Genomic DNA, 21,856 nt, shown 5'->3' on the forward strand with positions numbered 1-21,856 from the left:
TGACTCATTTTTGACTCCATGGACTGAAGTCCCCCAGGCTCCTCTGTCCATGGAATGCTCCAGGCAGGAATACTGGAGTGAGTTGCCGTTTCATCCTCCAGGGGAATCTCCCCAGCTCAGCGATTGAACCCAGGTCTCCTGCATTGGCAGGCAGATTCTTTACCTCTGAGCCACCAGGAAAGTGCTCAGTGCAACTGGTGTCTTTATAAAAAGAGACTCAGTCACAGAAACAGGCATGCCCAGAAGGAAGACAGTGAAAAGACACACAGGGGGAAGAAGGGCACAGAGTGATGCATCTCCAGTCTACGGAGGACCAAAGTTGCAGGCGGACAGCGAAGTCGGAAGAGGCAAGGAGAGGGTCCCCTTCAGAGCCTTCGGACGGAGGGTGGCCCTGTGACACCTTGATTTGGACTGTGGGGCCGCCTCGATGGCTCAGCAGGTAAAGAATCTGCCTGCAATGCAGGAGCCACAGGAGACATGGGTTTGATCCCTCCAGAGGAAGAGCCTCTGGAGACAGAAAGGACAGCCCTCTCCAGTATCCTTGCCTGGGAAATCTTATGGACAGAGGAGCCTGGAGGCTACAGTTCATGGGGTCGAAAAGAGTCAAACATGACTGAGTGCAAACACCTCCAGAATCAGTTCAGCTCAGTCATTCAGTCATGTCCGACTCTTGTTGACCCCAAGAACTGCAGCATACCAGGCTTCCCTGTCCATCACCAACTCCCAGAGCTTGCTCAAACTCATGTCCATCGAGTCAGTGATGCCATCCAACCATCTCATTCTCTGCCATCCCCTTCTCCTCCTGTCTTCAATCTTTCCCAGCATCAGGGTCTTTTTCAATGAATCAGTTCTTCACATCAGGTGGCCAAAGTATTGGAGCTTCAACTTCAGCATCAGTCCTTCCAATGAATATTCAGGACTGATTTCCTTTAGGATGGACTGGTTGGATCTTCTTAATGTCCAAGGGACTCTTAAGAGTGTTCTCCAACACCACAGTTCAAAAGCATCAGTTCTTTGGTGCTCAGCTTTCTTTATTGTCCAGCTCTCACATCCGTACATGACTACTCAAAGAAACATAGCTTTGACTAGCTGGACCTTTGTCGGCAAAGTAATGTCTCTGCTTTTTAATATGCCGTCTAGGTTGGTCATGGCTTTCCTTCCAAGGAGCAAGCATCTTTTAATTTCATGGCTGCAGTCACCATCTGCAGTGATTTTGGAACCCAAGAAAATAAAGTCAGCCACTGTTTCCACTGTTTCTCCATCTATTTGCCATGAAGTGATGGGATCGGATGTCATGATCTTAGTTTTTTGAATGATGAGTTTTAAGCCAACCTTTTCACTCTCCTCTTTCATTTTCATCAAGAGGCTCTTTAGTTCCTCTTTGGTTTCTGCTGTAAGGGTGGTGTTATCTACAAACCTGAGGCTATTTGTATTTCTCCCGGCAATCTTGATTCCAGCTTGTGCTTCTTCCAGCCCAATGTTTCTCATGATGTACTCTGCATATAAGTTAAATAAGCATGGTGACAATATATAGCCTTGACGTACTCCTTTCCCTATTTGGAACCAGTCCATTGTTCCATGTCCAGTTCTAACTGTTGCTTCTTGACCTGCATACAGGTTTCTCAGGAGGCAGGTCAGGTCTGGTATTCCCATTTCTTTGAGAATTTTTGACAGTTTGTTGTCATCCACACACTCAAAGGCTTTGGCATAGTCAATAAAGCAGAAATACATGTTTTTCTGGAACTCTCTTGCTTTTTTGATGATCCAACAGATGTTGGGAATTTAATCTCTGGTTCCTCTGACTTTTCTAAATCCAGCTTGAACATCTGGAAGTTCTCAGTTGGCATATTGTTAAAGCCTGGCTTTGAGAATTTTGAGCATTTCTTTGCTAGTGTGTGAGATGAGTGCAATTGTGCGGTAGTTTGAGGATTATTTGGCATTTCCTTCTTTAGGGATTGGATTGAAAACTGACCTTTCCCAGTCCTGTGGCCACTGCTGAGTTTTCCAAATTTGCTGGCATATTGAGTGCAGCATTTTAACAGCATCAATTTTAGGATTTGAAATAGCTCACCTGGAATTCCATCACCTCCACTAGCTTTGTTTGTAGTGATGCTTCCTAAGGCCTACTTGACTTTGGACTCCATACAGTCTGGCTCTGGGTGAGTGATCATATCATTGTGGTTATCTGGGTCATGAAGATCCTTTTTGTATAGTTTTGTTTATGTTGCTACCTCTTCTTAATATCTTCTGCTTCTGTTAGGTCCATACCATTTCTGTCCTTTATTGTGCCCATCTTTGCATGAAGTGTTCCCTTGTTATCTCTAATTTTCTTGAAGAGATCTCTAGTCTTTCCCATTCTATTGTTTTCCTCTGTTTCTTTCCATTTATCACTGAGGAAGGCTTTTTTTTTTTTATCTCTCCTTGCTGTTCTTTGGAACTCTGCATTCACATGGGTATATCTTTCCTTTTCACCTTTGCCTTCCGCCTCTCTTCTTTTCTCAATTTAACTTGTAAGCCCTCTTCAGACAACCATTTTGCCTTTTTGCATTCCTTTTCCTTGGGTAGGTTTTGATCACTGCCTCCTGCACAATGTCACGAACCTCTGTCCATAGTTCTTCAGGCCCTCTGTCTATCAGATCTAATCCCTTGAATCTATTTGTCACTTCCACTGTATAATCGTAAGGGGTTTGATTTAAGTCATACCTGAGTAGTCTAGTGGTTTTCCCTACTTTCTTCAGTTTCAGTCTGAATTTGGCAGTAAGGAGTTCATGATCTGAGCCACAGTCAGCTCCCGGTCTTGTTTTTGCTGACTGTATAGAGCTTCTCCATCTTTGGCTGCCAAGAGTATAATCAACCTGATTTCAGTGTTGGCCAGCTGGTGATGTCCATGTGTGGAGTCTTCTCTGGTGTTGTTGGAAGAGGGTGTTTGCTATGACCAGTGCGTTCTATTGGCAAAACTCTGTTGGCCTTTCCCTCGCTTATTTTGTACTCCAAGGCCAAACTTGCCGGTTACTCCAGGTATCTCTTGACTTCCTACTTCTGCATTCCAGTCCCCTATAATGAAAAGGACATCTATTTTTGGTATTAGCTATAGAAGGTGTTGTAGGTCATCATAGAACCATTCAACTTCAGCTTCTTCAGCATTACTGGTCGGGGTATAGACTTGGATTACTGTAATATTGAATAGTTTGCCTTGGAAATGAACAGAGATAATTTTGTTGATTTTGAGATTTCATCAAAGTACTGCATTTCAGACTCTTTTGTTGATTATGAGGGCTACTCCATTTCTTCTAAGGGATTCTTGCCAACAATAGTAGATATAATGGTCATCTGAGTTAATTTCGCCCATTCCAGTCCATTTGAGTTCGCTGATTCCTAAAGTGTTGATGTTCACTCCTGCCATTTCCTGTTTGACCACTTCCAATTTATCTTAATTCATGGAGTTAACATTCCAGGTTCCTATGCAATGTTGCTGTTTTCAGCATTGAGCTTTGCTTCCATCACTAGTCACATACACAGCTGGGTGTTGTTTCACTTTGGCTCCATCTCTTCATTTTTCTGGAGTTATTTCTCTGATCTCTAGTAGCATATTGGGCACCTACAGACCTGGGGAGTTCATCTTTCGGTGTCCTACCTTTTTGCCTTTTCGTACTGTTCATGGGGTTCTGAAGGCAAGAATACTGAAGTGGTTTGTCATTCCCTTCTCCAGTGGACCGCATTCTGTCAGAACTCTCTACCATGACCTGTCCATCTTGGGTGGCTCTAGACGGCATGGCTCACAGTTTCATTGAGTTAGACAGGCTGTGGTCCATGTGATCAGTTTGGTTAGTTTTCTGTGAATGTGGTTTTCATTCTGTCTGCCCTCTGATGAATAAGGATGAGACTTATGGAAGCTTCCTAATGGGAGAGACTGATGGGGGAAACTGGGTCTTGTTCTGATGGGCAGGGCTAAGCTCAGTAAATCTTTAGTCAATATCTGTTGAAGGGTGGGGCTGTGTTCCCTCACTATTGTTTGGCCTGAGGCCAAACTGTCCACCCACGCCTCCACCGGACACTCCTGGAGACTCATAGGCAAGTCTGGCTCAGTTTCCCACTGGCCTCCAAAGTCAAATTCCCTGGAATTCTCAGTGCCTTTGCCAGATCCCCAGGTTGGGAATTCTGTTGTGGGTCCTAGAGCTTTCTCAACAGTGCGAGAATTTGTTTGATATCATTGTTCTGCAGCTCGTGGGTTGTCTGCTCGGTGGCTCTATGGTGGGGCTAATGGCAACTTCCTCCAAGAGGGCTGATGCCACACGCTGGGTGACCCAGGTTTGCTGCAGCCAGAGCCCCTGTCCCCATGGCAGGCCGCTGCTGGCTTGTGCCTCTGCACGAGATACTCAAACACTCAAAGGCAGGTCTGGCTCAGTCTCTGGGGGTCTCTGCACCCTGTTGCACACAAGATTTTGTTTGAGTCCACTGAGCATCTCTGGTGGGTATGGTGTTTGATTCTAAATGCGATTTCGCCCATCCTACATCTTATTGCAGCTTCCCATTTGCCCTTGGACATGGGGTATCCTTTTTTGGTGGGGTCCAACATTCTCCTGTCGATGGTTGTTCAGCAGTGAGTTGCAGTTTTGGAGTTGTCACAGGAGAAGATGAGCGCATGTCCTTTGACTCTGCTACCAGAGTGGGAGGCAACACATTTTTGTTGTTCCAAGTCACCCTGTTCCAGACACTTTGAGGTGAACACAGCCCTCTCCGTTTTCAGTCCCTTGCTACCTGCTCTTGCAAGTTCCATGAGATTCCCATGGTGTAGAGTTCTTTACTGTCAAGAACACTTCTTGCTTATTCATACCTCTGTTCAGGGGAAGGTGGGGCCCATCAAAGCACCAACTGTGGCTTGCCTTCATGTAAAAAATCATAAAACTTGGTGTGGGCAAGGCAGTCTCATGGAAGCAGTTTTATTTATTTATAAATTATTTAATTATTTATAAATACACAATAAAATATGTATTAAATTTATTTATTTATTTATTTTGGCTGTATCAGGTCTTAGCTGTGGCAGGCAGGATCTTCGCTGTGGCACACAAGGTTGGTTGCCCCATGGTACATGGATGTTAGTTTCTCAACCAGGGATTGAACCCATGTCCTTTGCATTAGAAGGCAGATTCTTAGCCACTGGACCACCAGGGAACTCCCATGCATGTAGTGTTTTGGCCCTCACTTGGCAGCATAAGAATGGGCCTTGGGCTTGGAACTCTTCCTCCATAGGAGCCACCCAGCCTGTGCTAGGCTTATCACCTAGTGTGAGAGTGTATTTACCTGTTTCATGCTCAGTGACTGCTCTTCTGTTTTTGAAGTGGCCAACCCTCCTGTTACACGGTCCTCCTCAGGGAGGGGGCAGGGTCTTTCTACTGGGCATAAGAGGGATGCATGTAGACAAATTGCTCTGTGTCAGCCATTAGGGGAGACTGGCTGATTGTGGGTACCAATGCCCACTGTTGGGGCTAATCATGCTCTGTGTGAGGAAAGTGTTCTTCCTTCCGGTGCTTGACTGTGCTCTTCCTGGTGATCCAGATACCAAGATGCAATGGGCAGACGTGTTTGGACTTCCACTCCTGGCGGCTGGCATAGTGATGACCTTGGCTATTCCCCATGGAGTTGGTGCCTGGCTCTGGTTTTGCTGACAAGTGCCTTGGAATCTGCTTGACAGATATGATAGGATTTAAGCTGGGAGTGGAGGTGAGAAAGTGAGCCTTGGGGAAAACATGCAGGAATATGGCTGGGACAGAAAGAGGATCCAGGAAAAGAGCTGAGATGCTGCTGTTGGAGATCCAGGATCTTGGACCACAGCCTCTAAGGATGGTTAAAGCAAACGCCCCCAGCACAGTGGCAGCCTATGTGATACAGGAGGCACACTGGCCTGCATGCATTTGCCCCGTGATGAAATCTGTTGTCAACGTGGTTCCCGAATGAGGGAAACCTTTCTCCCAAAGGAAAACGTCAGCCTGGCCGGACATGTGGATCATGGCAGGATGTCGCTATGGCAGAAGCCCTGGATGCAGAAGAGGGTGCTCAGTGAGAAAGCTGGGCAGCCCAGAAAGTCCTCCCGTCTTCCCCAGGGCAGATTAGACATGGAGAGGTCACATTCTGTTAAGCACACGTGGCCATCAGTCTCTGTAGTAGGGTCACCTCATGCATCTGAGACACAGTCATTGCACAGGCCCCACGTCAGAAGGGTCTCACAAATTCTGGAGCTACTCTGTTCTGAGGAATCTGTCCTTTTCAGAATTTGGTCTGTAACTGACCTTGGAGAAAAATCTGAACATAAACTATAAGATATAATAAAGGTCCAGATTAATTCACTTCAGTCCCTAACCAGAGTAGTGGAGGACTGGTACCTTCTGCATCAGAAGAGGATTCAGAGACCCTGCATGGAAGCATGGGGCCAGCTTCCTCCTGTCCAGGGTGACCAAGGTCTGGGACCTGGTGCCTTCTGAACCCCACTGTCATTACAAAGAGCTGCCTTGCCCACTGATGATTTAGATAACAGGAAGTTCTATTCCATGAGGTGACAAAGAATTCTCACGCAGCCCTTCTGCTGTTGTCCTCAAGGATCCTTCCAGATGTTTCCATATCAGGCAGCTGCTCCAACAGACTCTCTCCTGAGCAGTGCAAGAGGTGTCCAGCGTGGAACTGGAACAAACCAGAGAGCCACCATCCCCTTCCTGCTGAGAAACCAGCCCTGGCAATGTAATATGTTTCCCTGGATTGGCTCTGTTTTCACCTATGGATCAGGGTGAAAGAGTTTAAAGAGTTCTCAGATAAGGTCACATTCAGCAGAGGTTCTGGGTGGACTGGGGCAAAGGTGACTCCTCAGCGTTCAGTCCAGCCCCAGAGAACACAGTTAGCAGAGAGGTAGGAGGTGATCAAGGGAATGGGCAGGCACAGCCTTGCCTTGGGTCTTGGATGAAGAACAAGAGTGTGAACTAGAATATTCCCCAGAGGGAGCAGCAGAGTCAGAGGAGATTTTCCAAGGTAAGGGGGTGTGATCTTTCCCTGGGTGAAATCAGAGGTGATGAAACACAGGCATAGTCTTATCCTGTAATGATTAATGTTCGGAGGTCACGCTGCCTTTCAATAACATGCAATTTTGTTTAAGTGACTTAATGATAAGATAAGACAAGGGAACACATATAAGCGGCACAGCCCCACCAGGGAATCAGTTTCTTCTGGTTTGTGTGGAGATGGCCCTGGGACTGCAGCTTCGGCAGCAGGTGCTGGCTGGACTCCTGCTCTGTGTGTGTGTTGGGCGATGGGCTGAGGCTGGGAAGGTGCTGGTGGCTCCCATGGAGGGCAGCCACTGGCTCAGCATGCGGGAGGCCGTGCGGGAGCTCCACGCCAGAGGTCACCAAGCAGGGTTGTTGCTCTGAAGGTCAACGTGCGCGTCAAGGCAGAGGACTTTTTCACCGTTCCCCTACACATAGCTCACATTTGATTCCCTCATGAAGAGTCGTTTACCAGTGCTTTTTGAAAAAGTATAGTTTGTAACGATGTTTTTGGAAACTACGGCATCTTTGAAAAACGCATCTTTGCTCTTTGAAAGGTCTTGTGAGGGGCTGCTGTATAACAAGGATCTAATCAGGCACCTGAATGTCAGTTCCTTTAATGTGGTTTTAACAGACCCTGTTCACCCCTGCGGGGCAGTGCTGGCTAAATACCTGTCCATTCCTACTGTGTTTTTTTTTTGTTTTGTTTTGTTTTTGTTTTACGGCAAATTCCATGTGACTTAGATGCTGAGGCCACAGCATGCCCAAACCCTTTCTCATATGTTCCTAGGTTTTTAACAACAAATCCAGACCACATGACATTCTTCCAAAGGGTCAAGAACATGCTCTGCCCTCTGGCCCTGAAGTACATTTGCCTGGTTGCTTTCACTCCTTTTGCATGTATGGCCTCTGAGCTTCTTCAGAGAGAGGTGTCGCTGGTGGAGATTCTTGCCTCTGGATCCGTGTGGCTGTTCAGAGGAGACTTTGTGATGGACTACCCGCGGCTGATCATGCCCAACATGGTGTTCATTGGGGGCATCAACTGTGCCAACAGGAAACCGTTATCTCAGGTGTGTACTGCTGCTGTGGTTCAATCAGTGCTCCCAGTGGAGCACACTCTTTTAATTAAAAAATTTGTTAAAATGTTTTCATTTTTCATTTCATTCTTCAGTGAAATGATGGGTTCCAACCACTGGACAGACGGAATTCCCAAGTGGAACATATATTTAAAAGACAACCTAGTTCCACATGCTTACTAATCTACTGCTCTTTCTAAAGATTTCTACCTCGCATTCTCTTTTGAACAGTCTTTGGTGTGATACATTGTTAAAGTGCTCCAGGAGTGACCTGTAAGTTTCTGATGGACTGTGAGACGAATGAGAGGCAGGGGTGAAGGTCCACGTTAGGTGTGACAAAGAATGGGGTGATTTGACCGTGATTGCCCTTTCATACAACCTCTGTTGTAATGGTTGTGCAGTTTTCTGAATCTAGTAGGAGCCAAGAACTTGAGCTGTGAATCCATCCATCATGGGTTTTTTGCTTGAGGGTGTTCAACTGGAGGAGGAGAGAACTGGCAAATTGCATTTATTGCCCTGATACTTCTTTGTGGTTTTGTCTTGGAAAGGTATTGGGTGTGGTCACTGGAGAGCTCAACCCCAAAAGGAAGCAGAAGTTTCAGAGAGGCTGAATAAATAGAGTGAAAGGGAGAGAAAACTGGAGTGGAAGTTGGGCTCTCTGTGATCAGAGAGAGGAATAATTGAGCCAGGTTTCTTGAGATGGAGCTGCGCTGACCAGAAGCTGAGGCCTGGGATAAAATGGGGGGATGTACAGAGTTGAATGGCGTGTCAGGTCTTCAGCATGGGCCACTGAGGGCCTCAAAGGCTAGTGGTGGGGGCTGGAGAGGAGGTCAAAGTGAGCCATGAGCACAGTGAAGGTGGTGACAAGGATGCTGAGAACCGAGTCAAAGAGGAAGGGACTGAGCGCTTCATCACGCCTACCGCAGCCCAGTCACCAGCCCTGTGTTTCTATGGTGTGAGCTATGGCTTTCCTCATAGTTACAGAGTCTGCTTATATTAACCCTGAATTGTTGCTGTTGTTCAGTTGCCAAGTTGTGTCCAACTGTTTGTGGCCCCATGGACTGTGGCACACCAAGCTTCCCTGTCCTTCACTATCTCCTGGAGCTTGCGCAAACTCATGTCCATGGAGTCAGTGATGCCATTCAGGCAACTCATCCTCTGTCATCCCCTTCTCCTGCCCTCAATCTTTTCCAGCATCAGGGTCTTTTCCAACGAGTCAGTTCTTCTCATCAGGTGGCCAAAGTATTGGAGCTTCAGTTTTAGCATCAGTCTTTCCAGTGAATATTCAGGGTTGATTTCTTTTAAGATCAACTTGTTTCATTTCCTTGCTGTCCAGGGGACTCTCTGGACTCTTCTCCAGCACCTCAGTTTGAAAAGCATCAATTCTTCAGTGGTCAACCTTCTTTATGGTTCAACATTCACATCCATATATAACTACTGGAAAAACCATGGTTTTGATTATATCAACATTTGTTGACAAAGTGATATCTCTGCTTTTTAATACACTGTCTTGTTTTGTGATAGTTTTTCTTCCAAGGGGCGAGCATCTTTTAATTTTGTGGCTACAGTCACCATCCGCAGCGATTTTGGAGCCCAGGGAAATAAAATCTGCCAGTGTTTCCCCTTTTCCCCCATCTATTTGCCACGAAGTAATCTCACTGGATACCATGATCTTAATTTTTGAATGCTGAGTTTTAAGCCTGCTTTTTCACTCTCCTCTTTCACCCTCATTAAGAGACTCTTTCATTCTTCATTTTCTGCCATGAGAGTGGTATCATCTGCATATCTGAGGTTGTGGATATTTCCCCTGGCAATCTTGATTCCAGCTTGTGATTCATCCTGTGTGGCATTTCACATGATGTGTTCTGCATATAAATTAGGTAAGGAGGATGACAATCTACAGCTTTGACATAATCATTTCCCAATTTTGAACTAGTTTGTTGTTCCATGTCCAGTTGTGTTGCTTCTAGACCTGCTTACAGGTTTCTCAGGAGGCAGGTAAAGTGGTCTGGTATTCCCATCTCTTTAAGAATTTTCCACAATTAATTGTGATCCACACAATCGAAGGCTTTCAAGTAGTCATGAAGCAGAAGCAGATTTCTTCTGGAATTCACTTGCTTTTTCTATGATCCAGTAGATGTTGGCAATTTCATCTCTGGTTCCTCTGCCTTTTCTAAATCCAGCTGTACATCTGGAAGTTTTCGATTCACATATTGTTTGAAGGATTTTGAGTACTGCCTTGCTAACATGTGAAATAATGGAACCCCACTCCAGTACTCTTGCCTGGAGAATCCCAGGGATGGGGGAGCCTGGTGGGCTGCTGTCTATGGGGTCGCACAGACTTGGACATGACTGAAGTGACTTAGCAGCAGCAGCAACATGTGAAATGAGCACAGTTGTCCAGTAGTTTGAAGATTCTTTGGCATTGTCTTTCTTTGAGATTGGAATGTAAACTGAACTTTTCCAGTCCTGTGGCCCTTGCTGAGTTTTCCAAATTTGCTGGTCTATTGAGTGCAGCACTTTAGCAGCATCAGTTTTAGGATTTGCAATAGCTCACCTGGAATTCCATCACTTCCAATAGCTTTGTTTACAGTGATTCTTCTAAGGCCTGTTGGACTTCACACTGCAAGATATTTGGCTATAGATGAATGACCACAATTTTGTGGTTATCTGGTGATTAAGACCTTCTTTTTGTATAGTTTTGTGTAGGTTCCTCTGTGCATGGACTGTTCCAGGCAAGAAAACTAGAGTGGGTTACCATTTCCTACTCCAAGGGATCTTCCGACACCCATCCTAGGGATTGAATCCCTGTCTCTTGTGTCTCCTGCATTTGTAGGAGAATTCTTTACCACTGCACCATCTGGGAAGTCTTGAACATGAACTATAGATGTAATAAAGATCCAGAATAATGCGCACTTCAGTCCCCACACAGATCAGTGGAATTCTATGCGGTCTGCATCAGAAGAGGATTCAGAGAGCTTGCACGGAGGCATGGGGTCATCCTTCCTGTCCAAAGTGAAGCAGCCCTGGAGCCTGGCGTCCTCTGAACCCCACTGTCATTGCAAAGAGCTGCCTTGCCCACTGATGATTTAGATAACAGGAAGTTCTATTCCATGAGGCAGAGAAAGAATTCTAAGCAGCCCTTCTGAGGTTGTCCTCAAGGATCCTTCCAGATGTTTCCATATTGGGCAGCTGTTCAGACAGACTCTCCTGAGCAGTGCATGAGGTGTGCAGTGTGTAACAGGAACAAACCAGAAAGCCACCATCCCCTCCCTGCTGAGAGAGGGCTGTTCTCGTGATGTTATATGTTTCCCTGGATGTGCTCCGTGTTCACCCATGATGGGGGGAAATAGTTTGAAGAGTTCTCAGATAAGGTCACATGCAGCAGAGGTTCTGGATGGGGACTAGGGCAGAGGTGACTCCTCAGAGTTCAGTCCAGCCCCAGAGAACACGGTTAGCAGAGAGGTAGGAGGCAACCAAGGGAATGGACAGGCAAAGCCTTGCTTTGAGTCTTGGATGAAAAAGAAGAGAGTGAACTAGAATGCTCCCCAGAGGAAGCAGCAGGTCAGAAGAGTTTTTCCAAGATAAGGGGAGTGGGGTAACCATTCCCTGGGTGAAATCACAGGTGATGAAACCCAGGCATGGATTTATTCTGTAATGATTAATGTAAGGCGGCCACACTGCCTTCCAATGACATGCCATTTTGCTTAAGTGACTTGATGATAAAACAAAGATAAGGTAACAAATATAGGTGGCACAGCCCCACCAGAGACTCTAACTTCTGGTTTGTGCAGAGATGGCCCTGGGACTGCAGCTTCGGCGGCAGGTGTTAGCTGGACTCCTGCTCTGTCTTTGTGTCGGGCAATGGGCCGAGGCTGGGAAGGTGCTGGTGGTCCCCATGGAGGGCAGCCACTGGCTCAGCATGCGGGAGGTTGTGCAGGAGCTCCACACCAGGGGACACCAATCAGTGGTTATTGCTCCGGAGGTGAATATGCACATCAAGGCAGAGGACTTTTTCACCGTGAAAGCCTACGCCGTTCCCTACACACAGGACAAATTTGATTCCCTCGTTAAGACTCATGAACGATTGCTTTTTGAAAGAGTACATTTTATAACAATGTTTCTGAAAACTATGGCATCTTTGAAATCCGCGTCTTTGCTCTTTGCAAGATCTTGTGAAGCACTATTGCATAACAAGGACCTGATCAGAGACCTGAATGCCAGTTCCTTTGATGTGGTTTTAACGGACCCTGTTCACCCCTGCGGGGCAGTGCTGGCTAAGTACCTGTCCATTCCTGCTGTGTTTTTCTTACGTTTTATTCCCTGTGACTTAGATGTTGAGGCCACAGCATGCCCAAACCCTTTCTCATACATTCCTAGGTTATTAACAAAAAATCCAGACCGCATGACATTCTTCCAAAGGGTCAAGAACATGCTCTACCCTCTGGCCCTGAAGTACATTTGCCAGGTTGTTTTCACTCCTTATGCACATATGGCCTCTGAGCTTCTTCAGAGAGACATGTCGCTGGTGGAGATTCTTGCCTCTGGATCCGTGTGGCTGTTCAGAGGAGACTTTGTGATGGACTACCCACGGCCAATCATGCCCAACATGGTGTTCATTGGGGGCATCAACTGTGCCAACAGGAAACCGTTATCTCAGGTGTGTACTGCGGCTTTTATTCAGTCAGTGTTCCAAGTGGAACAAATTCTTTTAATTAAAGATATTTTAAAAACTTTTACACCACGCTGCAAATTAGGCCCTTGCAGTGAAATGGACGGTTCCAATCACTAGACCAACAGGGAATTACCAAGTGGAACATATTTTAAAACAACAGCCTACTTCCACATGCTTACTTATTTACTGCTCTTTCTAAAGATTTCTATCTCTCATTCTCCTTCACACACTCTTTGGCAAGATCCATAATTAAAGTGCTCCACGAGTGTAGGTTTGTGATGGACTTTGAGACAAATGAGAGGCAGGGGTGAAGGTCCATAGTAGGTTTGACAAGGAATGGGGTGATTTGCCCTTTCCAACAGCATCTGTTGTAATGGTTGTGCAGTTTTCTGAAGCTAGTAGGAGCCAAGAACTTGAGCTGTGAATGCATCCATCATGGGTTTTTTGCTTGAGGGTGTTCAATTGGAGGAGGAAAGAACTGGCAAACTGCATTTATTACCCTGATACTTCATTGAGGTTTTGTCTTGGAAAGGTATTAGGGGTGATCACTGGAGAGCTCAACCCCAAAAGGAAGCAGAAGTTTCAGAGAGGTTGAATAAATAGAGTGGAAGGGAGAGAAAACTGGAGTGAAAGTTGGGCTCTCTGTGATCAGAGAGAGGAATAATTGAGCCCAGGTTTCTTGAGATGGAGCTGCGCTGACCAGAAGCTGGGGCCTGGGGTAAAATGGGGGGATGTACAGAGTTGAATGGCATGTGAGATAGGTCTTCAGCATGGGCCACTGAGGGCCTCAAAGGCTAGTGGTTGGGGCTGGAGAGGAGGTCAAACTGAGCCATGAGCACAGTGAAGGTGGTGACAGTGATGCTGAGAACTGAGTCAAAGAGGAAGGGACTGAGCGCATCCCCACGCCTACCGCAGCCCAGTCACCAGCCCTGTGTTTCTATGGTGCGAGCTACAGCTTTCCTCATACTTTCAGAGTCTGATCCTATTAACCCTGAATTATTGTTGTTGTTGTTCATTTGCCAAGTTGTGTCCAACTGTTTGTGGCCCCATGGACTGTGGCACACCAAGCTTCCCTGTCCTTCACTATCTCCTGGAGCTTGCTCAAACTCACGTCCATGGAGTCAGTGATGTCATTCAACCATCTCATCCTCTGTATTCCCCTTCTCCTTCTTCCCTAAGTTTTCCCCAGCATCAGGTCCTTTTTCAATGAGTCAGTTCTTCTCATCAGGTGGCGAAAGTATTGGAGCTTCAGTTTTAGCATCAGTCTTTCCAGTGAATATTCAGGGTTGATTTCTCTTAGGATTGACTGGTTTGATTTCCCTGCTGTCCAGGGGACTCTGTGGAGTCTTCTCCAGCACCACAATTTGAAAAGCATCAGTTCTTCAGTGCTCAGCTATCTTTATGGTCCAACATTCACATCCAATATGGCTGCTTGAAAAACCATAGGTTTGACTATATCAACTTTTGTTGGCAAAGTGATGTCTCTGCTTTTTAATACACTGTCTAGTTTTGTGATAGCTTTTCTTCCAAGGAGCAAGCGTCTTTTAATTTTGTGGCTACAGTCACCATCCGCAGCGATTTCGGAGCCCAAGAAAATAAAATCTGCCAGTGTTTCCCCTTCTCCCCCATCTATTTGCCATGAAGTAATGGCACTGGATACCATGATCTTAATTTTTGAATGCTGAGTTTTAAGCCTGCTTTTTCACTCTCCTCTTTCACTCTCATTAAGAGACTCTTTCATTCTTCTTCATTTTCTGCCATGAGAGTGATATCGTCTGCATATCTGAGGTTGTTGATATTTCCCCTGGCAATCTTGATTCCAGCTTGTGATTCAAGCTGTGTGGCTTTTCAAATGATGTACTCTGTATATAAATTAAATAAGAAGGATGACAATCTACAGCTTTGACATAATTATTTCCCAATTTTGAACTAGTTTGTTGTTCCATGTTCAGTTCTAACTGTTGCTTCTAGACCCACATACAGGTTTCTCAGAAGGCAGGTAACGTGGTCTGGTATTCCCACCTCTTTAAGAATTTCCCACAGTTTGTTGTGATCAGCACAATCAAAGGCTTTCAAATAGTCATGAAGCAGAAGGATATTTTTTTTTCTGGAATTCCCTTGCTTTTTCTATGATGCAGTGGATGTTGGTAATTGATCTCTGGTTCCTCTGCCTTTTCTAACTCCAGCTTGTACATCTGGAAGTTTTTGATTCACATATTGTTTGAAGGATTTTGAGTATTGCCTTGCTAACATGTGAAATGAGCAAAGTTGTCCAGTAGTTTGAACATTCTTTGGCATTGTCTTTCTTTGAGTTTGGAGTGTAAACTGACCTTTTCCAATCCTGTGGCCCTTGGTGAGTTTTCCACATTTGCTGGTGTATTAGGTGTAGCACTTTGGCAGCATCAATTTTAGGATTTACAATAGCTCAGCTGGAATTCCGTCACCTCCAATAGCTTTGTTTACAGTGATTCTTCTAAGCCCTGCCTGACTTCACAGTGCAAGATGTTTTGCTCTCGCTGAGTGACCACACCATTGTGGTTATCTGATGATAAAGATTTTCTTGAATAGTTTTGTGTAGGCTCCTCTGTCTATGAGCTATACCAGCCAAGAAAATTGAGTGAGTTACCATTTCCTACTCCAAAGGATCTTCCGACATCCAACCTAGGGATTGAGCATTCGTAGGAGAATTCTTTAGCACTGCACCATCTGGGAAGTCCTTAACATAAACTATAGATGTAATAAAGATCCAGAATAATGTGCACTTCAGTCTCTACACAGATCAGTGGAAGCCTAGTGGGGTCTGCATCAGAGGAGGATTCAGAGAGCCTGCACGGAGGCATGGGGCCGACCCTCCTGTCCAAAGTGAAGCAGCCGTGGAGCCTGGCGTCCTCTGAACCCCACTGTCATTACAAAGAGCTGCCTTGCCCACTGATGATTTAGATGACAGGAAGTTCTATTCCACGAGGCAGATAAAGAATTCTCAAGCAGCCCTTCTGTGGTTGTCCTCAAGGATCCTTCCAGATGTTTCCATTTTGGGCAGCTGTTCAGACAGACTCTCTCTGGGGAGTGCAAGAGGTGTCCAGTGCGGAACAGGACCAAACCAGAGAGCCACCATCCCCTCCCTGCTGAGAGAAGGCTGTTCTCGTGATGTTATATGTTTCCCTGGATGTGCTTGGTATTCACCCATGATGAGGGGAAAGAGTTTGAAGAGTTCTCAGAGAAGGTCACATGCAGCAGAGGTTCTGGGTGGGGACTGGGGCAGAGGTGACTCCTAAGTGTTGAATCAAGCCCCAGAGAACATGGTTGGCAGAGAGTTAGGAGGTGACCAAGGGAATGGACAGGCACAGTCTTGCTTTGGCAATCAGATGAAGAACAAGAGAGTGAACTAGAATGCTCCCTAGAGGAAGCAGCTGGTCAGAGAGCTGTTCCAAGATAAGGGGGTAACCGTTCCCTGGGTGAAATCAGAGGTGATGAAACCCAGGCATGGACTTATCCTGTAATGATTAATATAAGGTGGGCACGCTGCCTTCCAATGACATGCCATTTTGCTTAAGTGACTTGATGATAAGATAAAGATATGGGAACAAATATAGGTGGCACAGCCCCACCAGAGACGGAGCACCTTCTGGTTTGTGTGGAGATGGCCCTGGGACTGCAGCTTCGGCGGCAGGTGCTGGCTGGACTCCTGCTCTGTGTGTGCGTTGGGCGATGGGCCGAGGCTGGGAAGGTGCTGGTGGTCCCCATGGAGGGCAGCCACTGGCTCAGCATGCGGGAGGCTGTGCGGGAGCTCCATGCCAGGGGTCACCAGGCAGTGGTCGTTGCTCCGGAGGTGAATATGCACATCAAGGCAGAGGACTTTTTCACCACGAAAACCTATGGTATTCCCTACACACAGGAGAAACTGGATTCCCTCATGAAGACTCATGTACATCTGCTCTTTGAAAAAGTACATTGGGTAACGCTGTTTTTGAAAAGTATGGCATCTTTGAAAAATGCGTCTTTGCTCTTTGAAAGGTCTTGTGAGGGGCTGCTGTATAACAAGGATCTTATCAGGCACCTGAATGCCACTTCCTTTGATGTGGTTTTAACAGACCCTGTTCACCCCTGCGGGGCAGTGCTGGCTAAGTACCTGTCCATCCCTGCTGTGTTTTTTTTGCGTTCTGTTCCCTGTGACTTAGATGTTGAGGGCACAGCATGCCCAAACCCTTTCTCATATGTTCCTCGGTTATTAACAATGAATCCAGATCACATGACATTCTTCCAAAGGGTCAAGAACATGCTCTACCCCCTGGCCCTGAAGTACATTTGCCAGGTTGTTTTCACTCCTTATGCACGTATGGCCTCTGAGCTTCTTCAGAGAGAGGTGTCACTGGTGGAGATTCTTGCCTCTGGATCCGTGTGGCTGTTCAGAGGAGACTTTGTGATGGACTACCCGCGGCCAATCATGCCCAACATGGTGTTCATTGGGGGCATCAACTGTGCCAACAGGAAACCATTATCTCAGGTCTGTACTGCTTTTGTTCAATCAGTGTTCCCAGTGGAGTACAATCTTTGAATTAAAAAATTAAAAAAATTTTTTCACCTCACTGCAACCTAAGACTCTTGCGAAAGGGACAGTTCCAATCATTAGACCATCAGGGAATTCCAAAGTGGAACATATTTAAAAAGAACAGCTTACTTCCACGTGCTTACTTATCTACTGATCTTTCTAAGATTTCTACCTCTCATTCTCCTTTGAACAGTCTTTGGTGAGATCCAGTATTAAAGTGCTCGAGAAGGGTAGTGTAGGTTTGTGATGGACCTTGGGACAAATGAGAGGCAGGGGTGAAGGTCCATATTAGGTTTGACAAGGAATGGGGTGATTTGACCATGACTGCCCTTTCCAACAGCATCTGTTATAATGGTCATGCAGTTTTCTGAATCTAGTAGGAGCCAAGAACTTGAGCTATGAATCCATCCATCATGGGTTTTTTGCTTGAGGGTGTTCAGTTGTGGAGGAGAGAACTGGCAAATTGCATTTATTGCCCTGATACTTCATCGAGGTTTTGTCTTGGAAAGGTATTGGGTGTGGTCACTGGAGACTTCAACCCCAAAAGGAAGTAGAAATTTCAGAGAGGTTGAATAAATAGAGTGGAAGGGAGACAAAACCAGAGATGGAAGTTGGGCTTTCTGTGATCAGAGAAAGGAACAACTGAGCCCAAGTTTCTTGAGATGGAGCTGTGCTGACCAGAAGCTGGGACCTGGGGTAAAATGGGGGGATATACAGAGTTGAATGGCATGTGAGATAGGTCATCAGCATGGGCCACTGAGGGCCTCAAAGGCTAGTGGTTGGGGCTGGAGAGGAGGTCAAACTGAGCCATGAGCACAGTGAAGGTGGCGACAGGGATGCTGAGAACTGAGTTAAAGAGGAAGGGACTGAGTGCATCACCATGCCTACAGCAGCCTAGTCACCACACCCTGCATTTCTATGGTGCGAGCTACGGCTTTCCTCATAGTTATAGAGTCTGCTTATATTAACCCTGAATTGTTGCTGTTGTTGTTCATTTTCCAAGTTGTGTCCAATTGTTTGTGGCCCCATGGACTGTGGCACACCAAGCTTCCCTGTCCTTCGCTATCTCCTGGAGTTTGCTCAGACTCACGTCCATGGAGTCAGTGATGCCATTCAACCATCTCATCCTCTGTCTTCCTCCTGCCCTCAGTCTTTCCCAGCATCAGGTCCTTTTCCAATGAGTCAGTTCTTCTCATCAGGTGGCGAAAGTATTGGAGCTTCAGTTTTAGCATCAGTCTTTCCAGTGAATATTCAGGGTTGATTTCTCTTAGGATTGACTGGTTTGATTTCCCTGCTGTCCAGGGGACTCTATGGAGTTCTCTCCAGCACCACAATTTGTAAGCATCACAATTTGAGGTTGGAGTGCTGAGCACCAAACAATTATGGTCCAACATTCATGTCCGTACATGGCTGCTGGAAAAAACGTAGCTTTGGTTATGTATACTTTTGTTGGCAAAGTGATGGCTCTGCTTTTTAATACGCTGTTTAGTTTTGAGATAGCTTTTCTTCCAAGGAGGAAGCGTCTTTTAATTTTGTGGCTACAGGCACCATCTGCAGTGATTTTGGAGCCCAAGAAAATAAAATCTGCCAGTGTTTCCCCATCTATTTGCCATGAATAATGGCACTGGATACCATGATCTTAATTTTTGAATGCTGATTTTTAAGCCTCCTTTTTCCCTCTTCTCTTTCACCCTCATTAAGCGCTTTCATTCTTCTTCATTTTCTTCCATGAGAGTGGTGTCATCTGGATATTTGAGGTTGTCCATTTTTCTCCGGGCAATCTTGCTTTCAGCTTGTGATTCAAGCTGTGTGGCATTGATGTACTCTGCATATAAATTAAGTAAGGAGGATGACAATATACAGATTTGACATAATCATTTCCCAATTTTGAACTAGTTTGTTGATCCTTGTCCAGTTCTAAGTGTTGCTTCTAGACCTGCATACAGGTTTCTCAGAAGGCAAGTAACGTGGTCTGGTATTCCCATCTCTTTAAGAATTTTCCACAATTTGTTCTTATCCACACAGTCAACGGCTTTAGAGTAATCATGTAGCAGAAGTCGTTTTTTTTTTTTTTCTGGAATTCCCTTGCTTTTTCTATGATCCACTGGATGTTGGTGATTTGATCTGGTTTCTGTGCCTTTTCTAAATCCAGCTTGTACATCTGGAAGTTTTTGATTCATATACTGTTCAAGCCTAGGTTGAAGGATATTGAGCATTACCCTGATCACATGTGAAATGAGCACAGTTGTCCAGTAGTTTGAACATTCTTTGGCATTGTCTTTCTTTGATGTTGGCGTGTAAACTGACCTTTTCTAGTCCCGTGGCCCTTGCTGAGTTTTCCAAATTTGCTGGTGCATTGAGTGCAGCACTTCAGTGGCATCAGTTTTAGGATTTGCAATAGCTCGGCTGGAATTCCATCACCTCCAATAGCTTTTTTACAGTGATTCTTCCTAAGGCCTGCTTGACTTCACAGTGCAAGATGTTTTGCTCTAGGTGAGTGACCACAGCTTTGTGGTTATCTGATGATTAAGACTTTTCTGGTATAGTTTTGTGTAGGCTCCTCTGTCTATGGACTATTCCAGGTAAGAAAAGTGGTGTGGGTTACCATTTCCTACTCCAGGGGATCTTCCGACACCCAACCTAGGGACTGAGTCCATGTCTCTTGTGTCCCCTGCATTCGTAGGAGAATTCTTTGCCCCTGCACCATCTGAGCAGTCCTGAACATGAACTATAAGATGTACTAAGGATCCAGAATAATGCGCACTTCAGTCCCCACACAGAGCCTGCACGGAGGCATGGGGCTGGTCTCTCCTGTCCAAAGTGAAGCGGGCCATGGAGCCTGGGGTCCTCTGAACCCCACTGTCATTACAAAGAGCTGCCTTGCCCACTGATGATTTAGATAACAGGAAGTTCTATTCCATGAGGCAGAGAAAGATTTCTCAAGCAGCCCTTCTGCAGTTGTCCGTAAGGATTCTTCCAGAAGTTTCCATATCAGGCAGCTGTTCGGACAGACTCTCTCCTGAGTAGTGCATGAGGCGTGCAGCGTGTAACAGGACCAAACCAGGGAGCCACCATCCCCTCCCTGCTGAGAGAAGGCTGTTCTCGTGATGTTATATGTTTCCCTGGATGTGCTTGGTATTCACCCATGATGAGGGGAAAGAGTTTGAAGAGTTCCCAGATAAGGTCACATGCAGCAGAGGTTCTGGCTGGGGACTGGGGCAGAGGTGACTCCTAAGTGTTGAATCAAGCCCCAGAGAACAGGGTTAGCAGAGAGGTAGGAGGTGACCAAGGGAATGGACAGGCACAGCCTTGCTTTGGCAAACGGATAAAGAACAAAAGAGTGAACTAGAATGCTCCCTATTGGGAGCAGCAGGTCAGAAGAGTTTTTCCAAGATAAGGGGTTAACCGTTCCCTGGGTGAGATCAGAGGTAATGAAACTGAGGCATGGACTTATCCTGTAATGATTAATGTAAGGCGGGCACGCTGCCTTCCAATGACATGCCATTTTGCTTAAGTGACTTGATGATGAGATAAAGCTATGGGAACAAATATAGGTGGCACAGTCTGACCAGAGACGGAGCACCTTTTGGTTTGTGCAGGGGTGGCCCCGGGACTGCAGCTTCGGCGGCAGGTGCTGGCTGGATTCCTGCTCTGTGTGTGTGTTGGGCGATGGGCCGAGGCTGGGAAGGTGCTGGTGGTCCCCATGGATGGCAGCCCCTGGCTCAGCATGCGGGAGGCCGTGCGGGAGCTCCACGCCAGGGGTCACCAAGCAGTGGTTGTTGCTCCGGAAGTGAATATGCACATCAAGGCAGAGGACTTTTTCACCATGAAAACCTATGGTATTCCCTACACACAGGAGAAACTGGATTCCCTCATGAAGACTCAAGTACATCTGGTTTTTGAAAAAGTACATTGGGTAACGATGTTTTTGAAAAGTATGGCATCTTTGAAAAATGCGTCTTTGCTCTTTGAAAGGTCTTGTGAGGGGCTGCTGTATAACAAGGATCTCATCAGGCACCTGAATGCCAGTTCCTTTGATGTGGTTTTAACAGACCCTGTTCACCCCTGCGGGGCAGTGCTGGCTAAGTACCTGTCCATTCCTGCTGTGTTTTTTTTGAGGCAATTTCCATGTGACTTAGATGTTGAGGGCACAGCATGCCCAAATCCTTTTTCTTATGTTCCTCGGTTATTAACAATGAATCCAGACCACATGACATTCTTCCAAAGGGTGAAGAACATGCTCTATGCTCCGGGCCTGAAGTACATTTGCCAGGTTGTTTTCACTCCTTATGCACGTATGGCCTCTGAGCTGCTTCAGAGAGAGGTGTCGCTGGGGGAGATTCTTGCCTCTGGATCCGTGTGGCTGTTCAGAGGAGACTTTGTGATGGACTACCCGCGGCCGATCATGCCCAACATGGTGTTCATTGGGGGCATCAACTGTGCCAACAGGAAACCGTTATCTCAGGTCTGTACTGCTTTTGTTCAATCAGTGCTCCCAGTGGAGCACAATCTTTGAATTAAAAAATTA

General features: G+C 46.1%; 1 protein-coding gene and 4 pseudogenes across 1 annotated transcript in view; all 5 read left to right on the forward strand.

Moving 5' to 3' along the window:
• The window catches only part of LOC138073027 (UDP-glucuronosyltransferase 1A1-like), a 141,487-nt gene that overhangs the window by 27,015 nt on the left and 92,616 nt on the right, over positions 1-21,856 (forward strand). The gene's annotated exons all lie outside the window — the stretch shown is intronic.
• On the forward strand, positions 7,227-8,715 carry LOC138073652 (UDP-glucuronosyltransferase 1A3-like; annotated as a pseudogene).
• Positions 11,901-12,896, forward strand: LOC138073655 (UDP-glucuronosyltransferase 1A3 pseudogene; annotated as a pseudogene).
• On the forward strand, positions 16,412-17,334 carry LOC138073662 (UDP-glucuronosyltransferase 1A3 pseudogene; annotated as a pseudogene).
• LOC138073672 (UDP-glucuronosyltransferase 1A3 pseudogene) lies at positions 20,124-21,844 on the forward strand (annotated as a pseudogene).

The sequence above is a fragment of the Capricornis sumatraensis genome, chromosome 2 (genome assembly GCF_032405125.1).
Source record: "Capricornis sumatraensis isolate serow.1 chromosome 2, serow.2, whole genome shotgun sequence".
Taxonomy (NCBI): Eukaryota; Metazoa; Chordata; class Mammalia; order Artiodactyla; family Bovidae; genus Capricornis; species Capricornis sumatraensis.